Raw genomic sequence first — 7,719 nt, 5'->3', positions numbered from 1 at the left:
ACATAAATATAGTTAACTAACCTTTGACAAGGGAACAAAAGTAATACAATAAAGAAAAGATGGTCTTTTCAACAATTGGTGCTAGAACAATTGGACATCCACCTAGCAAAAAATAGTGAATCCGTATACAGACTTTACACGCTTCACAAATTTTAATTCCAAATAGATCATAGACCTAAATGTCAAATGTAAAAATATAAAACCCCTAGGTTTTAGAGGAGAAATCTAGATAATCTTGGGGATGGTGATGGTATTTCAGTACAACACCAAAGGCACAATCCATGAAAGAAATCATTGGTAAGATGGACTTCATTAAAATTTTAAAACTTCTGCTCTGCAAAAACACTATCCAGAGAATGGGAAGACAAGTCATAGACACTGGAAGAAAATATTTGCAGAAGACGTATCTGATAAAGGACTGTTACCTAAATATATCAAAAATTCATAAAACTTAACAATAAGAGAACAAACAACCTGATTAAAGAATGAACAAAAGACCTGAATAAACACTCCACCAAAGAATTTATACAGATGGCAATTAAGTACATGAAAAGATGCTCAACATCATATTTCATTAGGGAATTGCAAATATAATAATAATGAGATACCACTACACACCTTTTAAAATGGTCAAAATCCAAAACACTGACAACACCAAATGCTGATGGGGATGTAGAGCAACAAGAACTAATTGCTAGTGAGAATGCAAAATGGTACAGCCACTTGGGAAGATAGTTTGGTTGTTTCTTACAAAACTAAACATACTCATGCCCCTTGATGTTTACCCAAATAAGCTGAAAACTTATGTCCACACAAAAACCTAAACTGGATGCTTACAGCAGCTTTATTCATAATTACCAAAACTTGGAAGTATGAAGATACCCTTCAGTAAGTGAATGGATAAATAAACTGTGGTACATTCAGACAACAGAGTACTATTCAGCACTAGAAAGAAATGAGCTAGAAAGCCATGAAAAAACATGGAGGAACCTCAATTTCATATTTCTAAGTGAGAGAAACCAATCTGAAAGGCTACATATTTTATGTTTCCAACTCTATTACATTCTGGAAAAGCCAAAATTATGGAGACCATTAAAGGATCAGGGATTACCATGGGGTGTGGGGGGAGGGAAGGATGAATAGGCAGAGCAGAGAGGATTTTTAGACCAATGAAACTACTCTGTATGATACTGTAATGGTGGATGCATGTCATTATACAGTTGTCAAAACCCATAGAATGTACAACACCAAGAGTGCACGTAATGCAAACTAGGAATTTGGGTGATCATGATGTGTCAGCGTAGATCACTGATTGTAACAAATGCACCACTCTGGCGTGGGATGTTGATGGACGGGGAGACTGGGTGAGGGGGCAGGGAGTATATGGGAATGCTCTTGTACTTTTCTCTCAGTTGTGCTGTGAACTAAAACTGTTCTAAAAGATAAAGTGTGTTTTTTAAAAAAGCCAAAAAATAAAGTGGGAAAGAAAGAGAAATCTCATGACCTGAGACTCTGAAATGTAAGCTGTTCTAGCAAGACGGAACATTCTTAAGGGAATTCAGACAATAAAGTCATGTGAGAAATAACGGAGAAGGCAGCTAAAGAAAGCTCTGGGGTTAGATAGGAAGCTCTTTACTATGTTCTTATTTTAGAGGGCAGGTAGAAAATATGAAAGGAAAATGCATGTCAAAGGTACATAATGGACTTCTTAAGAAGAGTCTCAAAAAGCTAAAGCTCAGGAAAAAAAAAGAAATTTCTTTATAAAAATAAATTTTAAAACAAATTTTATTAATTGTAAAGTAATACAAGTTCTTCATAGAAAATTTTGAATATGCATATAAGCAAAATGGAAAACAAAATTATCTCACACTCCTATAGCCCATCAATAACCACAGTGAACATTTTGATGTCTCTCCTACAAGTTTTCTTTCTATGTACGTTTTTACAAATAATGTAATTTTATTCTAAATAGCTTTTCAAGTTCTTTTTCATCCAGTAACACATTGTATATCTTACCTTTTGTCATCAAGTATCAAAGTGAATTTAAATTACTGATCATTATTATGTTATGGCTTTACCATATTAATTAACAAATATCATACTATTGAACTTTTGAGTTGTTTGTAATTTTTTAATATTATACGTAACGCTGCAATGAACATCCTTGAAGTGAAAGCTTGTCACATGTGTGATTATCTCATTGACCAACATTTGAAGTGATATTGTTTGATCAAAGGGTATATCACACTTGAAGTGCCAAAATATATTCCAGAAAGTTTCTGTCCTCAAATGAGCCTTTAAATTTGTATTTAGAACAAGAAGATACTAAAAAAAAAAGTGTAAGCCTCTCAGCTGGAGACACATGGCAAATGGGAAAAGATTATAAAGTGACCATGAAACTACTGACACTGATTTTACTTATCTCTTTCAAAGAGAAGGATTTTTAGGCAAGGAAAATAGAAGAAAAATGGCTAAAGAGAGGTTTAAGGCCTTTAGAAAGCATATAAATATTCAAAATGAGCCAAGTTTTCTAACGGAGTTGAAATAGGTCCCAGGATGCTAAAAGAAAGTATAGATGTAATTATTGAACTGGTGTTTATACACTATTGAGAAATTATGGAGAATGGGAGAAGTGCTACAAGAATGGAGGATGGGCAAGGTAAATTCTAAAAACTCAATGTTGAATTTGAAATTGAGCAGATCACACCCTCAGAAGAGTTTGAGGGACAATGAGGTTTGAAGGGAGGAAACTTAAGGAGCTAGAGGACCAATATGGCACCTGGTGACCTAGGTTGGAATCCTAGCTCCCTCACTTACATGCCAAGTGGGCTTTAGCAAATTATTGCATTTCCTGTAGCCTCAGTTTCCCTGCCTATAAAGTAGTCATAATAACACATTTTTCTTTAGGTTGTAACGAAGATGCTATTAGATAACATCAATTAGCATAAAGCCTCCAGACCAGTAGGCTCCTAGCATGTAGCAGTCACTCAACAAACATCTGTTCGCTTTCTCCCTCTTGGTTGCACAGAGGGTTTATTTTTCTTATTTTTTTTTTCAGACAGCTGGGAATCAAGAAGAACTGGGAGGGAACAGTTTCTCTACAGATGTAGGAGAATTGAGGAGCCCTATCACTGACACCTGTCCATTACTGGGACCTGTCCTCCTTGCTATCCTGTTTTACACTTCTTCTCCAGTGACTAATATGCAGTCAGAGAGAACCTGCCTATCAAAATGTACAGGAGACAAAAAGCCAAGTTGAGTAGAATCCAAAAAGATCCTAGTCCACTGGAGGAAAAGGTCAAATTTAAGGGATATAATATAAAAGAGTAAGTGTAAGCTCGCTCCCACACTTGGTTCCAACAACTCAAGTGTGTAAAGACAAACATCATACTTCAATGGAAGAGACTAACCTATCACTCTATTCTGCACCTAAGGAGAACATACTTCTAAGGTCCTTTTCTGGTCCTCCATTTACAAACAGAAAGAGCTTTACATTCATGTTTGCTGAGTTTAAGTTGAAAATTGTATTTTTAATATGGTTTAGCCTAATTTGTATGTAACATGAACCCTTAGGCAAGTGAAACTCTATGAACTTTGGCACCTTAGCTTGAGTTTACATTTATGGGAAAAAAGTCTGTGCTTGAATGACTCAGATAGATGAAATAGACTCTTTCATTTTCTCCAAGTGTCTTCAGGCTGTTCTAACACAACATGGCCAACATGACTCAGAGGATAGAGCAGCATGTCCTATTCTCCTACATGAATCTCATATTCCTGAGAAAGGCTTTCTTATAAGCATGAAAGATACTAAGAATCAAGACTTGAAATCCTGAAAAAAAAAAACACCTGAGAACAATTATAATAAATGAGGAAGCAATTAGCATTTTTGCTATGATAGAGCCAAGAAACAAACCATATAAGTAAAGGTCTCTGCTTAATGCCAAAAATGAAGAACATTGGTGGTTTCTTCAGGGTGATTTTAGAGATAGGTGAATGCAATAATTCCATTCTCCCCAAGGACTAGGAAATAAGGGAAATTCAGTTGCCCTTTGAGGATGAACTTCACTTTTAAGATGAAGGAAAAACAATATTCTAAGTCGTAAAAATAACTACTTCTGTGGGAACGGCTATCTTGATGAAGGAGGGATTACAATTCAAGTAAAGCAAGAATGTAACAACTAATGGGCTGGAAAATTTAGAGAAGTGCAGTTTGGAGAAGCACAGATGAGGCAAGGAGGCTCATTAGGGTCAATGTAGCTAAGGGGGCTCAGAATTAAACAAGCAACCACCTGGCACCTAGGTCAGCTCCCTAGATACCAAAATACTGGAAACTGCATCCTGGGCAAGGGATGTCCCCCGCTTGTTAAATAAGAAGTTGGCCACTTAATCCATGGGGGTTGTCAGTAAAGCTAAGAGTCTGGGTATACACAGTTTAAGACCAGAGTCTGGGCCGCACATTGGATGCCATGAGATGGTGACTCACTTTGACTTGGCAAAAATTTGACTTGGCAAATACAAGTATTGTATCTCCAGCATCATGGCAGGTTCTGAGAACAGTGATGGACAAGACAAAGATCCTGTTCTCATGGAGCCTGCAATTCAATTTTATCCTGTAGGATTTCTTCGTAGGCAGCCAGTTGCCTCCCCAAACAACCTTGATAGACCAAACATCTTTCAGACCCCCCAAAAGTGTTAAGTATGTTTAAAATTCCCAGGGCACTGACAACCCATTAGAGATCAGTCATAAGAAGCCAGATTACACTCTCCTACTTCACAGAGAGCTCTTTTATATGGCAGGTGGTAAGTGTATGATATTTTATAGCCCTAAGCCACTGGCACAAGAAAAAAGATAACTTCCTTTGAGAAGAGATTGGAGGAAAGAAATGTATTAGCCCTGATCCCAGTTGATGAGTCTACAAGAAGCTCCTGCGGTGAGGTGGGATGGGGGTTGAGGGAGAAACAGCAGCTTCCTTTGGTGGTTGATTTCAAGAAACACAGTGTATCTTCTCTTTAAACATCTCTTGGGACTTCCCTGGTGGTCCAGAGGTTAAGACTCTGTGCTTCCACTGCAGGGGGAGCGGGTTTGATCCCTGGTTAGGGAACTAAGATCCCACGTGCCACATCTCTTAATGCAGAGAAATGGAATATGGGACTGGATACACCAGGGATTGTCAATAGGGGCTTACTCACATTTCACACAAAATAAAAGATGACGGCATGCTTTCCTGGTGAGATTGTATCAGAAATTTTGTCAGAAGTCTTGTTTTATACTTGTTGAACTGAACAGAATTTTTGGATAATGTTTAAACATTACTTTTCATACTTGAAATAAACATTTATTTTCACAAATAAAATCGGCATGAAAGCATGCCATCATCCTTTATTTTGTGTAATGAAAATAGTAAAATAAAAATAAATAGAAGTTACTGCTTGTGGATGTATTGGACATATAAAGAATGTGGAGGCATAAAAAAAGAGTTTGCAAACTAGGGATAGACCATGAGTCTCACTGGTAACAGAACTCTTAAGTTTTAGGAAGGTAGCAGAGTACAGTGTAAAGGGAAATAAACTTTGGAATTAAAAGTCCTGGCTTAAGATCCAGGTACAACATTATTAACTGTGGCATTATAGCTTTTGTGGAGGATGTATTTCTTCATCTGCAAATATCTTGTACTTAAACTTAAATAGCCATTTTACTTACACAAGAATAACAGTAAATCTTCTTCTGTTAGGATAATTACTGTGAGAATGAGTCTGGACAGTTGCACGGGGTTGAGAGAAGGAGAGAGGTAGATTACCATGGCCTCAAGCAAAACTCTTTCAATTCAAAGACCTTCCCCACGCATCCCTCAAATTAATCACAGGACTCAAACATGAACAGCAATCTATACTTGGAAAGAAAGCCTTAGAGGCTGCTGTTACTGAAGAAAAGATGCCTTCTCAGTGCACTTGTGGAAGGAGCCTGTAATGACTCCTGACTGGACCAGACCAGAGCCTCAGAACTCTCAGCTAGGAAAACTGAGACTAGCACCCGCCATAGGGAGAGACAAGAAATCTGTTCAAAACCTGGCATCGCATGACTTCTCTCCAAATAATGTTTAGTCGGAATTGTAACTGGATCAAGGGCAGGGAAGCCTAGAAGCAGAAATAAATCAGAAACTGGTGTAGGAACATTATTTGCCAAGAAATGTTAATAGATACCCTATGCAAAAACGGTTTTCTGGTCCAATAAACTTGAGAAACATTGCAAACAAAATCACCCCTTTTGAACATTCACATTGCACAGGAGTGCATTAAGGCTCTTCCTTCAATTACTACTCTTGACTCACAATGGCCTTCGTTCTGTTCTTTAACCACACCAACATATCTTAGGTTGTTGAAGGAGTGATTCCTTCTGCCTAGAATCCTCTTCCTTCTAATCATCACATGATTGCCTCCTTCTTGTTCCTAGGATCTCAGGTTAAATGAAGCTTTTTCAGAGAAACTTTCCTGACCACCAAATTTAAACCAGCCATCAGCCCTCTCTATCATATTTTAATGACACATTTTAATTTTCCTTATATTACATAAGCTCCATGCAAGCATGAACTTTTCTTCCTGTTCATCATTGAATCCCTAGTGCATTGAAGTGTCTGGTGCAAATTTAACACTCAGTAAGTGCTTGTGAATAAATTGTTGAAACAACATCTCTTGTTGCATGTTTGGAATATAATACCCAGTTTCAACATTTTCTTGGATAGTGAGAAAATGTTTCCCTGCAGATGTACACTGGCTTGCCAAGTCATGGCATTCACTGTAAGCACAAGGAAAAGCAAGATAGACCTAGATCCCAGAATGAGGAAGGAATCAACATGTACTGAGTGTCCCCTATGTGCTTTTTAGTGTTAAAGCACACTTAGAACAACAACTCTGCAAGAGGGGTCTTATCACATGCGTTTCTTCAGATGAGGAAACCAAGGCTCAAGGCAGGACTTCAATTTGAACCCACATCCAAGGCAGCCCAAAGCTCAGGACATTATACTGCACCACCCCTGCCTTTGTACCATGGCCTTAATCATCCGTGGTAAAGAGAGGAAGCACACCCTAACCAAGTGGACTTCAAATGCCCTCTTACAGGCACAGAAGTCCAAGGACAGGGCATGCACAGGAACAAGCTGCTGAATTAAACCTTCTTCAGCACCGCCTTTCAAACCTGGACCCAAACCTGGCGTCAGTATTAGGCAGCAGATGCGACCCCCAGGGCCTTCAACTTGAAGGGTTTCTACTGCGGGGGAACAAGGCGGGTCATCCTGAATACTTAACAACAGAAGGCGACTTGGAGCAAAGAAGCTGAAAACCCTCTACAGATATTCCAGCTTAATTATTCATTCAGTTGACACATAACCTAGGGGCAGGACAGGAATAAAGACACAGACGTAGAGAATGGACTTGGAGACATGGGGAGGGGGAAGGGTAAGCTGGGACGAAGTGAGAGAGTGGCGTGGACATATATACACTACCAAATGTAAAATAGATAGCTAGTGGGAAGCAGCCGCATAGCACAGGGAGATCAGCTCGGTGCTTTGTGACCACCTAGAGGGGTGGGATAGGGAGGGTGGGAGGGAGACGCAAGAGGGAGGGGATATATGTATATGTATAGCTGATTCACTCTGTTATACAGCAGAAACTAACACGACAATGTAAATCAATTATACACCAGTAAATATGTTAAAAAAAAAA

This window comes from Pseudorca crassidens, chromosome 16 (genome assembly GCF_039906515.1).
Source record: "Pseudorca crassidens isolate mPseCra1 chromosome 16, mPseCra1.hap1, whole genome shotgun sequence".
Classification (NCBI taxonomy): Eukaryota; Metazoa; Chordata; class Mammalia; order Artiodactyla; family Delphinidae; genus Pseudorca; species Pseudorca crassidens.
Note: the sequence above shows the minus strand (reverse complement) of the source record.